Here is a 16,402-nt window from a genome sequence, read left to right as displayed (position 1 = left end):
TTAGGCAATTTTTGGTAATAATTTAAACATTTATTTTTCAGCAATACTGAAGAAATCCAAGTTCTCAAGGAACCTCTAGCTTTAGCAGAACTGGCCCTGGCAAGAGTTGGACCCTGTTCTGGTGCACACTTTGAATTTCCTGGGGTTCAAAGGTTGATATTTGGTACTTTCTGAAGAGCAAAACCAAACTAAACCGTAGTAAAGTGAACAGGCTTCCCTGAGTGTCAAGCACACAAATGCATCAGCTGATGAGAACAGTGTGACGTGTGTGCGGCTGTCTCTGCAACAGCAAGGTTGAAAACTTCGTTATGTCATTGTAGCAGGATTTGGTTTCCTAACCTGGAAGCCCAGCGGACAGAAAGTCCTCTTGTTACTGAGGCTGATGCTGCTTTATGTGCAGCTTTAAAAATAAAGTGGGAAAAAAATAAAGATACAAGGAAAAAAAATGGTGTCAGGTGTAATGAGTTAAATCCCAAATTATAATTGTCCATAGCTGTCTTGACTATTTGTCATGGTTCCCATGACCTGACACAGGTGATAAATGCTGAAGGGATCCCTGATGACTAGTGTACCCGACTGACTGCGCTCCTGAATCTGTGGATGAGCAATTTGTTTTCCCACTAAATTTCCTGTGACTTTTGTTCGGCATTATTTAAAGGAAAAATTAAAAAAAGTCTTACTGGTTTCTACAGCCTACAGTTTACAAACACACTCCTCGTTCCTCCACTGGCACCAACTGACAGCCCCTAATTAGTGCCAGCATATACAAGAGCCATTTTTAATCATTACATAATAAAGGACTAATGCTGCAGTGCGGCCCATGGCATTTCCAGTGCTCCACGACAGGTTTTGGCCACCAGCCTGTGGTCACAACAGCCACCCCACATCCATACCACAGTAGCCCATTACAATACATTCTGATATTTATGTCTGGCAGCACGGATCTGATACTACAGGTAGTACCAACTTTTTTGCTCCATGACAGCCGAGAAGCAATGTATGGATTCCAGCGTGTGCACTTCCCAGTAGTTATGGCTTGCTTTTAAGTGGGGAAGGGAAGCCAAAGGAAATCATGTGCATTGGAGTCAAATACCATTTTTAGGATCGGGAACTGCATGTGTATTTCAACAGTGATTAAAATAGCCACCGACCATGGCACACTAATGATTAATGGTGAGCGCTCACTCTTGCACGCTAAGCTTGGTGCTGCAGTTGGATGGGCTGCAACAAGTCCAGGCTTAACCTTTGCACACCTCCCGCCCCAGCTGAACTAGAGATAGGAACCACACTCTGTCTCAGTGGGTTTCTGCAGGACTTAATTGAGTTGTGCTGCTAAGCAGCCTGGCAATAAATGAGTACAAGGTGCTAAAGAAGGATGCGTTAGTGGGGAAGATCCAGCGGAAACAAAGCTTAGATAGAAAACATGTGCGTGATGAGAGAGTGCACCCTCTCCCCATTCCCACCCCCGGCCCCGCATGGGGTGATTAATACGTTACAGAAACCCTGGCTTGTTTTTCAGGCCTTTGACGTGTCCTTCAGCATCTCCACGGCCTGACGGGCCAGTGGGGTTTTCCAAGCAAGGAGCTGAGTGGTACCAATTAATGCAGCCGCCCTGTTCCCGCATCCTGCTGACACCATGGATTTGCCCATTAGGGATGGCTTTTCCTGCACAGAGACAACAGTACAAGGCATTACTATACGAAAACTTGAAAAGGACACAAGTGAGGAACTTCTGGGAATTCCTCAGGAAAAATCCAGCTGTAGAGGAGGGTGAAAACTGTCAGCTATAAAAATATTATAGTTTCTGCTGTTAAACAAATCATCATTTGTCAACAGGTAGCTGAATTATATCCAACTCCAGTGGCAGAGCCAGAACTGATTTTTTCCCCAATACAGTTAACAGCTGGCAGAAAACTGGCAGCCAAGGCTGCGCCGGGCTGATAAATAACCCAGTGAGGCGCAGAGCAGAAGACACCGTATCTCATGGCGCAACTGCAGCTCGTGCTGGAATGTGTTGAACAAATGCTTGTTAACAATCTATGCACAGGCAGAGAATTGCTTGCTGAAAAGGCACTAGAAAAATGGTATTTAAACAGGACACAGATTTCCTACAGTTATCAAAAGAACAAGCCAGGTTTTAGGTCTAAGAGCAAATGTTAGCATTTCTCGCTCATTGAATCTGAGTCTGGTAATAACGAGTGAAATGCCTCAACCAGTTCTAAGATACAAAAGGCAAGCCAGAAAAACCAAAAGAGAAATATTTCTATATATGCTTCACAGCTCCCGAATTTTCCACTCTTGCAGATGCTTTCTGAGCAACAACGAGAGACACGCTCTGTTTTCAAATGCTGTGTTTCTTCTCGGCTGGTCAGACCACACTGTACAGTCTGGGAGAAGGGAAGGTAACAAGTGAAAATGCCCCACCAGGAGATATTGCCTCAGGTTGGAGCTCAGCACCTTGTACAGCAGCATTTTACTGCCCTGTGTTCTGTACTTAACACTGCTCTGGTTTTGTCTCTGCTTTGCAGGCATTTTATTTTTATCATGGGTAAGAGCAGGAATGTGTGTCTGTGAGAGAATGAGCATGGGGCTGCAAGCTTCAGCTCAGTGCAAAGAATATTTTGGCAGGAAACCTGCAGGAGATTAAATTAGGGGCCTAACGACTGAATATTAAAACATTTCAAACTTTTGAGTTTCTTTAAATAAGCAGCTACAAAACAAGGACACAGTCTGACAAAATTAGCAGGTCCAGCATGCTAAAGGAATCCACTAAGTGTCACTTGTTTATTGATCCAGGTTTAAAAGGACCTTTTTTATTATTTTTATTAGTAGCTATGTATGTCAACATGCTATTTCCTCAATGCATTTTGAGTCCAGATTAGCTAAAGTTTTAGGTGTTGGCATACTTGCTACAATAGAAGGGAAATGCCAATGGAACAACTTTAAACATGATCCGATCCCTGATGATTCATTGGATGTGTTAAAATTTCCTTTGAGACCATGTAAGTAATGCAGGGACGGGAGTGCGGAGCGCCTGTGACTCAGCTCTCTGCGAAGCAACGGGAGGATGTCAGAATTACTCACTGGGACAGGAGGAATCTCATTTATCTATTTATAGGCAAGGCTGAGATGAGCTTGTACCATTAAAGAGCTGAGTTTGCCAGTTCCCATAAGGGGAGGAGGAGGGAGGGACCTCAGTTTAGCTGTTGAAATAAAAGCTTCTGTGTCAGCCTCCTTTTTCCCCCCCCCATTTCCAGCCTCCATCTCTGGGAACAAGTGTGGTGCTGGTCTAGGCTGTCCCTTTCAGTTCCCTGCGTGTAACCATCACTGTGGATGACTCCCCACCCATAAAGTAGTTCTCTAGGAACACAAGGCTCTGAATTGCTGACCCAGTCTCCTACTATTACAGTCAATTACATCATATCACACTTTTTGGCAGGCTATTCCAGCACTTCATTTTAAATTTCCAGCCTTAATACCATTTGTTCTTGTGCCAGCATCATAATTTAGTTTAAACAATTCTCCTTTTTCTCTGATCTTTACCTATCAGATGTATTTACTGAAAACAATCCTATCTCCTCTAGTCTTTGTTTTGAGAAACTAAACAAATGAAGCTCTTCTAGTCTCCTCTTGTTCTAAACCCTCTGATCATCCCCAGTGCCCTTCTCTGTACCTGCTAATCTTCCTTGAACATGAGTGAACCTGTATCTTCTAGGATTGTGTTTGCCTTTCCATATCAGATCGGTGGCTCACAGTTATCCCTCGGAGCAAGTAATTCACTGTTTTTTTCCACCACCCTGCTTTTGTCATTCTCAAGTGAGTAATGTGATATTCTAGTTATTAATTTCTAACTGCATGTCTTTATACTTTGTCTATTCTATTTCAAATTCTGTCACTTCTTGCTGATTGATGCTCTGATCCTGCTCTGTATTAACAAAGCCTGTGTCCTCGGCAGATTTTTTTACTACATTCCTATTGCTGTGCCAGAGTCATTAATGAAACAAGTAAGACTGGGCTCAAGACTGACCTTTGAGGAGCTCCACGTATTAACCGCCTCTGTCCCGCGTTTCTCCTTTCCACAGAGCTCCTTGTCACTTGCTTTAGCAGTTCTGCATTTGCCGTCTGCACTAATCCCCATCTTCTCAACTTCAACGAGTAATTTCCCATGTGGTATAATATCAGATTCTTGAGTCAAGTCTGGATAGAGTAAATCACCTGTATTTCATTTGTGTAGAAAAAAAAAAATCAGTCATCAAAGAGAAATATGGGGTTAAGCTGAGCTCCTTTAATGTGCCAGTTCTTTCCAAATCCTGGGATGGAAATCTGCCAGTGCACCTTGATCTGAGCACACTGAATTCTTTAAGCTTTTCTTTCCATCTTATATGTGATAATTTTCATTCCTTATTTATGTTCCTACTGGAAATCCTGTCTTTGCCCTGCTGTTCAACATGATTGTCTCTACTGAAAATGTAGGCAACGTGTTTTTAATTAATTGTTAGGCCATATGTAGATGGGTGGCCACTGGTGGATCCCCTCCAGACACCCGACTTCAGCCCCTGGCTGCGTGTGAACCGAACACCCTCTTGCTGAGCAGATCTGCCCATTACTTGCCTGCTCCCCGTTAGCTCCCCATATGTGTTTGGGGCTGGTCATTTATCCCACTGGTTTTGGAGTGTTTCCCTTCAGGGTTTGTCCTCCTGCATGTTCCAACTAGTTTTGGAATCCAGTTTCCACCACATTCAACTCCTCAGCTCTTCAGCACAGTTGATTCCACTAATTAGTTCCCTTAATTTCTCAACATTTGCCCTTTTTGAGATGAATACATTTGGTGTGTGACTACAGACAGTGCTGGAGATTCAGCCCTAATGAGGTACATTGAAATGCTCCTGCCTCTTAACCAGAGCCTTCAGAGGCTGGATGACTCACAGCCTGGTGCTTTAGAGACTACAAGAACTGCAGTTGCCTTTCGCGTGTGTGAGACTCTGTATCCCCAGAACACTTCTCAGTATTAACTAGCATTTTCATTTTACGCACAACGGAGACATAAAGAGCCTAAAGATCACATTTCAGAAGACACTGCATTGTATGAGGAATTACTTAAGCACCTAAGGTGAAGTACAAAGCTTCCTAACCCCACCGAGATCCCTGCAGCAGTCAAACCTTTCTCACTTGGAAAACTAGGTGTCTGTGCCAAGCAATTTCCTTTGAATTCTGTCTAATTCTTGAAAGCAAAGCCCATCCAGACTGACCTGCCCCAGACACAGCCAAGACCGGCAGCAAAGGCCTCGCTGGGACTGGCTGTACAAGGCCAACATTAGACAAGAGGAGCCCTTCCCTCAAAACACTTTGGAAAAATGGCCCCTAAGCCCCTTTAAAAATCCACATCTTACACTCACATACAGAATCTGCACTGAAAGTGGGATTTGAACCTTAGGAATGGGCATCTATCCACTCACGGCTTCTCTCTGCTCCCTTGAGAACCGCTCTGGGATCCGCTGTGACACGCGGCCTGGCGTTACCTGCTTGCTCAGCCACAGACAGGGCAGCACTGCCCTCGCTTCCCAAAACGGCCTGAGTGACAGCACCACAGCACTAAGGCTACGTTGCCATCCAGGGTGGATGGAAGCTGTCGTCCACTGGCAAACTGCTGCATGTTCAAACCCTGTAGAAAGAGAAGAAACACCAGAGCAAAGTAAATTTCTCTCCTTTCTTCTCCTGTCCATTAATATACTTGAAAGTAGTTTGGAGTCGAGAAAAACCTACTCCTCTCCCAAAGCATGTCCGCCTCGAATGCCCAGTGCTCCACTGGGCACCTACTGACCTTGACAGTGTCAGGAGACCCATGTTTTTCTAAAAGAGCAACCTCCTTGTGAACAGGCTCTTTGCATTGAGAAACACAAAGCAGTCTTGTCTTCCAAGTGTCCCAGCCTTCTTTTCACGTCTGTTTATCCCTTCACTAGCATTTATTTTTGGCCTTGAAAGAAAAACACAACTCCACATTAAAGGGATGGTGTCCAGTTAAAACCCACAGGCTGCACCGCCCCCTCATGCCCCCTTTCCTGGGGAAGGCAATGGAGGAGACCGAAAAAACAGAAAAAGAGAAGAAGCTGTTGCCTGTTGGGCACAAAACTGCTTTTGCTTTCTAGTGAAAAGGCAGCAGAGCATCCCCAGAAGCACGTAGCAACTGGTCAAAATGGCCAGAGCCTGGATGCCTGAGGCTTGTTTGCAATCGTAATAACAAATCCAGGGGCCACATTTCCATTTGTCCTGGAAAGCCTGTCCAGCTGGGATTGCTCAGGGGAGTGAGCCACCAACGTTCCACAATGTCGTATTCCTTTTGTGGTCTAACTCTTTGGCAGTCTCAGACTTTGTAACATGGTCTATCAGTGATACCAGATCAGAAAAACACCCTTTTGTGCCTTTTCTGCACTGTCTCCATGGCCCTTCCTGGCTACTGCAGAGCCAGCACATGAGGACAAGGCTGCTTGCGCTGCGTGAAGAGCTGAGGAGGGGCCGCAGGTGATGGCTGAGCCTGAGCGCAGCACCAGCCGCACTCACACCCCGTCCCCGCTCACTGCTCCTGCTGAGCCAAACAAAAGCATCCTGCTCCCCAGACCTGCGTGACAGCGACCACAGCCCTGGCCACAGAAATCACAGGGACTCTTCCACGGGCCTGACCGATCTCTCTCCTACATCAAGACCATATCTTTTAGGTCCACTGAATTCTATGAAATTAGAGCTGCCAGGCCCTGGATGTCCATGAGGGCAGAGCTGGACCAAAAGAAATCAGGGTAGCAAGACTTGGACATGATAGAAATGAAAACCTCAGGGAAGACCGTGTCTGCCTTGCACGCTTAGCAAGTCAGCAGAATATTAATGATGCATCATTCAAAGTGCTTCTGGATGCACAGCTGACTTTGGCAAGGGGCACTTTGAGAAGGATAAAACTGCATTTTCATTGCTGAGACTCTTCCTCCAGTAATAAGATGTGCCCCATGGGATGCTGGTAACATATTGGTATTGTCTGCAGAGAGCAGCCAGGGGCTAAGGTCTTACATTGCTAAACCGTATACACAAAACACTTACCCCTGAGTATCGCATTAGTCTGGACCCAGGATTTACAAACACAGAGACATCCACAGGTGGGCTGTCCTCCAATTAGCCCAGGAATCTAGAAAGAAAGAAAAAAAACCTAATTTTGTATTCTTTCCTTTGCATATAAAACATCATTAAAATAATTAGAAAAACAGATGGATTGTATCAGTAACTGACAAATTAAGAATGCGGTCACGGTTGTTCAGGAACCCACAGTCTCCTTGCAATACCAATAATGATTATTTATAGCCTGCTATGCAAGGGAATTAGTCCAGAAAAACAGAGTGATTATAATGTAATACAGCCATCCCAAGGGAGAAGTCCGGTGCAAGGTGCAGGCAGCCAAGATCTCACACCATTTTATTGTCCTGAATTACAAACTTCATTGTAAGCAACGTTTGTGTATTTTGTACAGAATGTCTCTGTTCCTCTACAGCAAATACCCATTTTATTCCTGCTGAATTTCACTGAAGTTACCCCTGATTTATCCGTAAGACCAGAAGCAGATCCATATTACTGCTTTTTATATAAATCTCTTAGCTGCCTATTCCCAAGGATGTGCCACGTGGCAAAAGGATGAGTTGAGAGAACGAGCTGGGTGGCAGCCTAGCTATTAGTTCTGATGATATTACTGTAGCATCTGGAGAAGTTACAGGCGGTGCTAACACAGGGTAAGAGAAATTCTCTGCTCTTGAGAAGAGCTAACAAAGAAAATACACAGAGGGTGGGAGGTGAGGAAGAGGCACGGAGCGGAGCGGGAGCTGCACAACGTCAAACAGCGGCAGGAGCAGAGCCCGCGTCCCTCAGCCCCCTCCAGCTTCACGCTGCCTCTTGGTCCTTTCTGTTTCTTTGGACATGATGCATCTTTAACTAGAAGCCTAATCCAGAAAAAGAAAATAGTTTTTTTCTTATTTCTCAAGAGACCTAGCTTTCTGCTAGCTGTGCAAACAAATTCCTTCCCGCGATTAATACCTGTCTCCTGTGCTAAAGACATCAGTCTCTGCATAGATCAAATCCTAGTAAAGCAAAGCTCTCTTCTTAGGAAAGAATATGTTTTCCATTCTTTCTGCTAACATTCCTCCTCACAATTGCCCTTGTTTAGCCCTACGATAATTTTACGATGCAGTCCCAACATAACTCACAGTACTTCCCATTATTGTGTGCCACAAGTGTTTACAGAGCCATTTTTGTGGCAGATACCAGCCTTTGGACATTTCACATTTCCTGCTTCACTGCAGCCAGTCACACACTGACATTCAAGCCCCTTCAGTCATTGCCATGATAATGTAATAGAGAGCAACCCATTAGCCAAAACTGGCTATCTAGCAGAGACAAATTATTTTCTTTTCATGTTGCCATCAATATTAAGATCCATTAATCATCTTCATCTACCCCAATCCCAAACGGCCTTTACACTTTTCCCCCAGTACTAAGGATGTCTGTATGGGACACCTGGGCCAGACCTCTCTGATGCACTCAGAACTGCGTTTGCACCACTCCAGGGGACTTCACAACTGCTCCAACTCCACCAACACTCTCTTTAGAGAACCAGAATATAATAGCCCAGTTTTAACAGAGAGAAATCAAGATTAAATTCAATATATTCTGAAGGAGTGAAAATTCCTAGCAACAGCTGAAAGGGAAGTGGAATTCATAAATGCCTCTTTCATCTTTATCAAATTACTATTCAGTGCAGTTACATTTATTAATAACAACATCCCTTAAACCACATCGTGAAAATCCATTAGTAAGAAACACTTTAAAATGTTCAACAGGCTGTAACAGATGATTTATCAAAAACTAAAACAATTAAATACTATAAGCAGAGTGGGCACTTTTATGGGCTATGGAGCTTGCCAGAGGGCCGTTATGATACATTCGGAAATGGACGGTTTGCGTGGCATAACTCTACTTCTTTAATTCAATCATCTACATTAGTAAGGGGTAATGCAAGCTAATAGTATCCTTTGACTTTTTCTTCATCTCACTTCCATAAGTATTTGCCCCTAAAAATGCTGATGGTCATTTCAAAGTCATCGCCTGTGGTGTCTGTGACATGCTGAGGTACCAGAGCGCCGCCCTGAGCCGAGTCCGAGGGAGGGAACCTGTGAGGATTCCTGTGAGGATCCCCACTCGCAAACACACCCCAACTGCCCGTGACACATGGGACGAGAGCCCTTTAGCGGTTTAACTGTCCCCAGGAGGGTCAGACTGAGCAAGACTGACCCGGGGCCATCACCACATTGTTTTCCCTTTCAGCACACCCTGCATTTGCCCTGGAAGTTCACATCTTCCTCTTTCATTTCTTTACTTGTTTTTTTAAAACACGGTTTAAATGCTGATCACTGTTGAATAATCTCTGTGAAAGTACTAGATATCGACACTAAGTTGAGAGGAGGGATTTTATCATTATCTTCACGCAACAAATTGCCAGTCTTGACTATTGTGCAAACCCTGCAACACGGAAGGTTCATCCCGGTCCCAGGGGGGTCGTTCCAGAAGGATGGGCTGCCTTGTCCTTCTCTCAGTTGCTTCCAGTTTGCAGCAGAGAACAATAATGGCACAGAGAGCTCGGCACTGCTCCGCGCTCATTCCCCAGCCCTGACTGCATCTATCACAGCCTCCCGCTGCAGCAGCGTAAGGAGGTTTTTGAAGACATTTTCTTTGTTGCTGCAGAAGGCAAAGCCTAAACCAGTGCTTACCGGGAGAGGCGAGAGGGAAAGGGCTGGATATGCAGTCACAGCTGAGCTCTGAGGTCTCGTCCACTCTGGGTGCCCATGGGGTGGCTGTGGGCTCTGTCAGGTTTTTGCTGACGGGTCAGCCTGTGCAGGTTCTCCTTCCAGATTTGATCATTCCCTAAATCTGTAAAAAGATGCTGAGGGCAGGGGTCAGGTGGTTTCTGAGGCAGGTACGCACAGTGCAGCCCAAATGCAACCCAGTTCCCTCTGGAGTGAAAAGCTCTTTGCACCTTTAAGCCCTGTGTTTAATTGACCCCAGGTGAACAGACAGACCTGTAACGTGGACGAGATGCACTCCCTGTTCGTTTCTTCCCCCAGCTCATTCCACTTTAGGAGGGTGAAACAGCGGCAGAACAGATTAGTGGCAGAATATATCTTCTATGATCACACACGAGCCAGCCTGTTAGATTATTTTCTGTCACAGCTGAGACTGTAGCTCTGTGCTTACTTTTGACTGAGCACAACTAGAAAACACGTAATTACATGGGCCAAAGCACAGAGATCTGCAGCTACAGATGCCTGGTGCTTGGCTGGTAAAGTGCATGGGAGAAAAAGGACCTTAGAAATGAAGTGTACACTGCCATCCCACCACCTCCCCACTGCAGAGCTCACGGTTCTCAGGCTGGGGCAGAGCAAAAGGTTAACATTTCTTACATAATCACAGATTTTGTGGCACGAAACATCGAAAACTCTGTCAGTGCTTGAGCTGGTGGATGCAACTCGTCCAGCCAGATGAAAGCAGTCCAGACTAACGCTGGTGAGACAATACTTGGCATCTCGCAGGCACAATTATTCTTCACTGTAATATCCCCCTCCTGGTTCATCTTGTGTTTTCGCTCTTGTTGACCTCCAGTGATGGAGGAAAGGGGCTGGACGTGCTGAGGAACAAGAGAGGGCAGTGGATGGTGCTGTGAGCAGGAGAGGGGCCTGTAGGAACGGGGGAGAGAGGGAACAGCTGTGGGGCTGGGAGGGAAATGGAGACAGGGAATGAAACAGATACGCTTCCCCTTTGGGAGGATGGGCTGAGCCAGGCTGAACAAAAAAGAGCTAAAATGAAAGGGAGGAAACCAGAGAAGAGAAGAAAGATGGAACAAGGGAGATCACAGAGAACAACAGGAAGCAGCGCTCGGAGGACAGAGATGAAGGCTTGTTGGAGAAAAGCAAACAGAGAAAAAACTTCAGGAATATTGTGCAAAAGACAGAGAGAATAATAAAAAAAATGCCCTATAAAAGTGCCAGCTACCCACTGCCGCAAGTGAAACTCCAGCACACTTACGTCAACACCACACCACTGTTCAGCACCAGGGGAGAAGGTTGGAGGGTGGTTTTTAATTGCATGGAAAGGTTTTCAGTGACGCAGATCACAAACTGCAGCTTCCACCGAAGTCAGAGGGGTTTAGGGGTGCTCACAGTCACCAAAAAACAAGACCAAACTTGTTAAAGCCCGTGAGACAAGATGCCACATTGCAGCCTTGAGAACAACCAGCCTTCCACCTCGTCCGACTTGCACCTGGAGCCCCTGTGTGATCAGCACAGCAGGTGCGGGGAGGGGGCACAGGGACCCGCGCAGGGACCCAGCTCAGCCCTGCCCGCCCCTCTGCTGCGTGGGCTCCCGGTTACACACCCGAGCTGGGGTAAGAGACATCCGCTTGCTGGTTGAAGTGGATGTTTGGCTTATTGGCACGGCTTGTTTAATTTGGCTCTTAGTGCTCAGTCGGTGTTATTAGAGAAAGCAATAAAAACGCATTAAATACTAGGAACTGCATTAAACCAATACGGAACATGCAATGCAAACCAAGAAAAGCAAGGGTGCTGAGTGTGGAGACTGCCATTCCTTCCTTCAGTCATCCTCTTCTCCATGACTGTGGACAGTGTTGCAGTGCAGCATGGAGGGGCGGAGAGCCCCGTGGTCACAGCACATCTGGGCAGTGTCACATCTGTACCCGAGGCTGGCTCCTCCCCAGATCCCAGGTCAGAAGTGCGGACAGGTATTTAGCTCTGACGCAAGCTGCCAATTCACACATACTGAGCTCCCCAAACAGACCTTTGCTTCAGCGCCATCTCCCCAGACCCAGCAAGTGTCCACCCTCAGCTGTATCTCCCTCCAATCTAACTAAACCACCATTAAAGAGAAGTCTGTGCTCCTCTGTGCACCTGAAGTGTTCTTCCTCTCCAGGATTGCGGATCATGTGCCATCTGCCACCAACCCACGAATGGCAGCAGCTGCAGAGAAGGACGCTGGGCTTTGCACAGGGAGCAGACACCAGCAAACGCAGTGGCGGCAGATGGGACCGGTGTCAGCCTCCCGAGCTGCAAATACTGACCAGATTGTCACAGATGTTGAACTTAATCGGTCTTCTTGAAATCCTAATCCACCTCAGGAACATGCCCTCATATGCTGCTATGGTTCATTAGATACATTTCAGCTCTTCTATTCTTGCTCAGGGTTTATTCTGCAAAAGATGTTCCTCCATCTCTGTGCAGTCCTTTGCAAACCTTAAGGCCCATTTCACACAAGAGCTTTTCCACAACTTGCAATCAGCTCCTACACGTCCCTACTGAGCTCCTTTCAGACAGAATCCTTACACTTGCCATGGTTTTGCCAAGACATCATTTTCTTTTGGCCATATAATAAAGGACAGATGCCCCCCACCACAGTAAGAGACTGAGAGCCATCAGCAATGACCCGTCTGCCACCTGCCCAGGCCGGTGCTCTCCGCTCTGCCCAGCTTTTGCAGCTCAGTCAGCTTTCTCAGTTTCTGCTTTGGCCTTGAGATGGGACTCCTGGGGCCCTGGGATCATTAATTTTCCCATTTTGTTAACTGATTGGAGCCACAGCTGTATCCTTGCATTTCTTGAAAACCGCAACTTCACGTTACATCTGGGCAAACGGCGAGGTGATTATTGTAAAGCCCGTATTTCCTAAGGAAACAAAGCTTTACACGTGATCGCAGCATGTGTGTGTGTAAGTAGTTCTTGAGCATGTCAGACCACTTCAACGAGACACGGAGGAGGATTTCTCAAAGCTCTGAGCTCCCAGAGGTGCACTGGGGATGACAGATGGAGCACACAGACACCATTAGCATCCCCCGAGGAAAAGGCAGCAGCGAGTGCTCCCTCCAGATCAGACAGCAGAGACGCCACAAGGGTGAATGCTGTTTGTTAGACCTGCTAATCATGAAACTACTCATTAATAATCTCAGTGTGCCAGATCACCTCCTCTTGCCACTCGCTACCCTGCCTGGAGCTGGAGCCTGCACGGTTGTCACATTAACAGCTTCTCTCACCCACCTGCCCATCACCCTGAGACACAAACCTTTGGTGACAAGGGCACCTGTTCCCGCAGAATGGGTAATGGAGGAAACAGAGAGAGGATCAAGACACAAGATGACGGGAGCTGCAGTGTCCCTCGGCACACCCACTGTTCCCATTCGGAGGAGCAGCTTGCAGAAACTGGTGTAAATCACAGGAACTGGATCACTGGCTTGAACAATGTCAGCACGTCCCTTTGAGGGCATTCGCTGCCCCTACACCATGAAACGACAAGTTATTATTTAACAGCAGACTTCACACAGAGGAATGTTTTTCTGTATTCATGACCTCTAACAAGTATAGCAATTGTTTACTATACTCTGAGCAATCCAGCAGTAGCTATAATGTGATAATTATAGAGAAACCTTCCTAAAAATATATTTCTGATGTATCAGCAAAAACTCAGCAGGCCCCTCCAGCTGGCATTGGACATGAGAGTTAAGCCCAATTTGAGAATCAGATCGTGCACTGCATTTTGTGCAGCTGTGCAGAGACCCTGGCAAGGAGCTCTGGAGCAGATGCGGTGCAGTGACCGGGGGAAGGACAAGAAGTGGCAGAGAAGCAGACAGGGCAGGAGCCACAGGTTCTTCTCTCAATGGTTAACAGTGGAAAACATCAGGCCCATTTTCAAGATGGATAAACTGAGGTTCTGGAAGTCAGAACAGCAAGAGTTTCTAATCTGGCTACTGATTTGTTGGTAGCTGGTTTTAGAGGTTCAGCCTGACTCTAGGCCATGCTGGCATTTTCCATGGAGTGAGAGGATTCATTATTATTTTGTTTCATCCCTACACATTAGAATAGCATCTGGAGGATCTTGCAAGAATCAGCTCTTCTCTGTGCTCAGTGTTAGCAAACTCTGGCGCGTGTTCTTTGAGGAAGCATCTACAAGGGCTTCAGATGGTGCTGCCTTGTAGCAGAGCCACTGAAACATCACCATCCTGCCCCTGCCATGCAGAGCCCGAGGGTGACCGACCCCACCGCTGCGATTCCAGCTGGTCAGGCTGGGAAAGGCAATGCCAGCACACAGGTGTGTGTTTTCTTCTTCCAGCACTTACCTGGACACAAGCTGGGTTCTTCAGAGACTCTGGTACCTTGGTAGCCCCAAAACACTTCTGTGCCTCAGTTTCCTCACCTGCAAAAAGGTCAAGATGAAAAACCCTAAACTTAGGACTGTGTTCAGGTTTGGAAAACAGTTTTAGCACCTTGAAAGAAGGTTTCTGTGGAAGCCCAAACTGTAATTTATTGCTTCAATTTTAAAAGTGTGTGTTTTACAATCCACAGTCTGTTTACACTTCTACTTTTTATAGCTATCTCTCTAAAAAGAGCTCAGCTCTGGTAGCTCATGGCTTTGGCACAGCTCGTCAAATAATCAGGCTCACCAGCCTCTCCACGACACACAGCGCTTCTGTGTAACTTTGCAGGCTGTGTTTGACTTGTCTGAACTTGAACAGTCACCACTGATTGATTGGCTTCTAAAAATATCCACCCGCCATGGTTTGAAGTCCAGAGAGCTCCTGTTGATTTAGATGGAGACCTTCTCACTGGTCAGAGGCTACGACAGACATCTGACACCCGCCGGCTGCTCCGTCCCGGCTCTGCCTCCTGCCCAGGGAGGGTCCGGCAGAGACCCTCGGCAAAGCTTGACAGCTCTCGGTACCGACAAACAGCGCGAACGGCAGGATGAAAGCAGCCCTACGGGTCCCTTCCCTTCCTGCATCCCCATTTCCAGACCCCCCTGCAGCTGCTGGTAGTAAGTGGGATGAAATGCAGCTACCAGGAGCCCAGGAGGTGCTGGAAGTGCCCCCATTGTGATGGGAGAGCCCTGAGCGGTCAGGGATGCAGCTGCTGCAGAGGAAGGCATGGCAGCAGACACAGGCTTATTGCTGTGGCAGCCACCAGGAGAAAAGCCAGGCTACGGTCTGTGCTGGAGGCAATGGACACGTTGTTGTTTTATAAACCTGCCACTGCCCGGTTCAAGCTGCGGTGCAGCCCCGAGTCCCCGTCATCACACCAGCGTTGAGAGAGAACTCCAGGATCCCAGGGTGCAGGGCTGCCCCCCACCACGCAGGGATCAGAGTGTTTGCACCCTCAGCTACTCACACCCAGATAACTACAGCTGAAGCCCCAAAATACCTTTTAGAAAGGGAATGTGTGCAGGGGCTTGAGGGGTTTGAGGACAGAGGACCAAGCAGCTGAAACCTGTCGCAAAGGGAAGGGACAGAAAGGCAGACAGAGGGATACATGGGGTCAGGAGCAAAGCCTGCTCGTTCTGGCAGAGATGCATCGATACCGGCGTGCCGAGTGCTGGTGAGGAACGTGGCAGCATCAGGTTTGCAAAAGATGTAAAACTGAGACAGGCTGAGCACCACGCAGCAGAGCTGGTGGGTCTGGGGCACCCTGGTCACTCACCTGCTGACACAGGAGCTGACAAAGTGCAGCCTAATGTATACACTGGGGGTTGCCGCGTTACTGAATGCATCTCACCACAGCAGGATCTTTTCTAAATGATGTATTACAGCTGAGCTAAACCCTAAATAATAAAGCTTACTTTTGGCTCTCTGGAATATCACAGCTAGACAGTTGCCTACAGAATACCAGGCTAATGGAAGAAATTAATGGTATTCTGGGAGCGTTCAGGACTGGAGATGATCACTGCAGCCAGACTCCACGTCCACAGCTTCATGCACAATCCCTTTCGTAGATGAGTTACGCAAGGGGACCCTGGCCCTGCTGTTCTGATGCAAGGTCTTACAAAAACCGGTTGCTCCAAGGTCCAGAGCCCTCTTCATTTCCAGCTTAAGCGTGTTCCATGACAGTTTATAATCACTGTGTTGACCACAGATTATATATTGACCACAGTTTATATATTCATCCTGTTGCATGTACAGAAAGCAGTGCCTGCACTTCAGCTCTGCTGTGCTGAATGACCCACGCCTGCTGCTCACTCCTTGTGAAGCGTCACCCCTTGTCCCAGTCACCTTCTGATTTGGATTTATCCTTCCCAAAGATGGATGATGAGAATTGACCGTGACTTTCCCGATGAAGGTTCAGTTGCTCCTTGTACAGTGTCGGAAGCGCTTCCTCATCTTTTCTGGAAATATCTTGCCCAACAAACCCTATGATCTCATTTGGCTTTTGTGTTTAGTTTTAAAAGGGGTATAAAGCGGGCTCTCTAATATTTCACTTCATTTTATTTTAGTGTTTGTCATCTGGCAAGAAGAGGGTAGTTAAACTGCCTTTTTAATTAAATTCCTTTA

The 16,402-nt window shown here is 46.9% G+C and overlaps 1 long non-coding RNA gene across 13 annotated transcripts in view; it reads right to left on the bottom strand.

Annotated features, from left to right (window-relative positions):
• Positions 1 to 16,402, bottom strand: part of LOC136109713 (uncharacterized) — a 40,991-nt gene that overhangs the window by 12,079 nt on the left and 12,510 nt on the right. For 4 of the 13 annotated variants that reach the window (XR_011741868.1, XR_011741865.1, XR_011741860.1 and 1 more), the window contains exons 4-10: positions 14,201 to 14,277; positions 9,798 to 13,360; positions 7,087 to 7,171; positions 5,822 to 5,974; positions 5,457 to 5,662; positions 4,028 to 4,215; positions 1,497 to 1,665 (exon numbers count right to left, since the gene is read on the bottom strand). This is a non-coding gene — a long non-coding RNA (uncharacterized lncRNA). Of the gene's footprint in view, positions 1 to 1,496; positions 1,666 to 4,027; positions 4,216 to 5,429; positions 5,663 to 5,821; positions 5,975 to 7,086; positions 7,172 to 9,797; positions 13,361 to 14,200; positions 14,278 to 14,347; positions 14,547 to 16,402 lie in introns of those variants that run through there. The other 9 variants (XR_010652532.2, XR_011741870.1, XR_011741862.1 and 6 more) reach the window with 9 other exon arrangements.

Source organism: Patagioenas fasciata, chromosome 18 (genome assembly GCF_037038585.1).
Source record: "Patagioenas fasciata isolate bPatFas1 chromosome 18, bPatFas1.hap1, whole genome shotgun sequence".
Lineage (NCBI taxonomy): Eukaryota > Metazoa > Chordata > Aves > Columbiformes > Columbidae > Patagioenas > Patagioenas fasciata.
The sequence above is the reverse complement of the archived record's forward strand: the minus strand, read 5'-3'. Positions and strand labels throughout refer to the sequence as shown.